At 33.1% G+C, this 1,588-nt stretch overlaps 1 pseudogene; it reads right to left on the bottom strand.

Annotated features, from left to right (window-relative positions):
- Window positions 1-48: 48 nt before the first annotated feature.
- The window catches only part of LOC119587142, a 2,364-nt pseudogene continuing 824 nt past the window's right edge, over window positions 49-1,588 (bottom strand).

Below are 1,588 nucleotides of genomic sequence, written 5' to 3'. Positions count from 1 at the left end.
AAACTATTAGAATTAAATATTAAGTAATCCACTGAACTTACAACATAAGTTATAAATAAATGAAAACCATAAAGTAATCTACACATGATATACCTGTAACTGTCACATAGTCTAGAATATTAAAAATGAAGAAATAAATACAAGAGAAATTTCATTTCATTCTACACGAACCAAAGTTGCTAAAAAAGTAACAAATCTGGAATCAGTCAAAAAAAAAGGTACCTCACAATTACAAGTAATTGTTAGTGATATCATTTATATCTACTTTCTTTGGTTTAACAAGAACAGACAATCTCCGATGGCTTGCTTTCCAGTTGTCGGTAATATGGCCCTATCACCTGGCATTGTTACAATTTTGACTGTAAAATGCTCATCATGTTTAGAATCGTCTTGTAAATCATTTCGAGACTATCAGGGTCATCCAAGTGATGGCCTGTTCCTTTTATGTAGGTTAGCTGGACATCTTTTGTCTCAAAGCCTGTGAGCAGCTTCAGTGAATTCATGTAAGGACTGTAGGTATCCTGAAATAAAAAGAAAAATTCAAAAATCTACATAACTCATTTACATCATCAATTATCAAACTGTCCTAAAAATATTACCTTGATCTAGAAAGGATAAGTCACTCAAGAAAATATATACTTACCTTTGCAAATCCCTTTTGCTAAAAACTGTCCAGACAACAATATGTAAACACTTTTATTTACAAAATTATCATCACACATTAGCAGACAAAAACCTAGATCTTAGTTCTGTTGCAGAAAGGCACAGGTGAAAGAAATAGTATATAAATAAATATTCGTCACTCCTCCATTAAATCAAACGAGGAACCTTATGCATTTATTCCTTCTTTAAGCCCTATTAGAATGGACAATGAACCTGGAAATATCATATTGATACATGTATAATAATATTCAGTAATTGGATTTACATATCCCTAGACTGCTTAGAAATGTTCTCTATAATCATACATACAACCATGTAAAAGAAATTAGTTTTACCCACTAAAAAGTACAAATCCATAAGCTTGTCTGTACCCTTAGCTACAAAAAAGGCAAATTTTGGTTCCTTGTACTTCATGAGCTTGAGTTTACACAACAGAAAATGTATATTCAATTGCAATGTGTCAAATACATAACATACACAACATCAATGTTGAAAAAGGTATTGCAATTACCCTTCATGTATTGGCACAATAATGGAAATATATTATCACAGTAAGGTGTGTGGTGGAGGAATGTGAGAGGAAACGATGGGGGCTTAATTGGATAAAAATGCATACAGTACCAATAACTTGAACTCAGATATTCTCTTCAACAAAAGAAAGAAGCAGGTAACATAACTGTATAACTGGCTCATGAATAGTAGGGCCTACATGGGGAATGTTGGTATGGGGGTGATATGGTTGTGGTTACAATCAGTAGCAGAGATGTTAGTGTACACTCCATACATTTCAATGATAATGTAAAAGATGTTGGGAAAAAAAGTCTGCTAATTTTTTAAAGAACTTGCACAATCATAGCGAATAGGACTATCTGCATTGGACACAGCAAGCCATGATCAAAGAGGGCTTTAGGAGTCAATGAAAGGG

The sequence above is a fragment of the Penaeus monodon genome, chromosome 22 (genome assembly GCF_015228065.2).
Source record: "Penaeus monodon isolate SGIC_2016 chromosome 22, NSTDA_Pmon_1, whole genome shotgun sequence".
Lineage (NCBI taxonomy): Eukaryota > Metazoa > Arthropoda > Malacostraca > Decapoda > Penaeidae > Penaeus > Penaeus monodon.
Note: the sequence above shows the minus strand (reverse complement) of the source record. Positions and strands in the feature narration are given on the sequence as shown.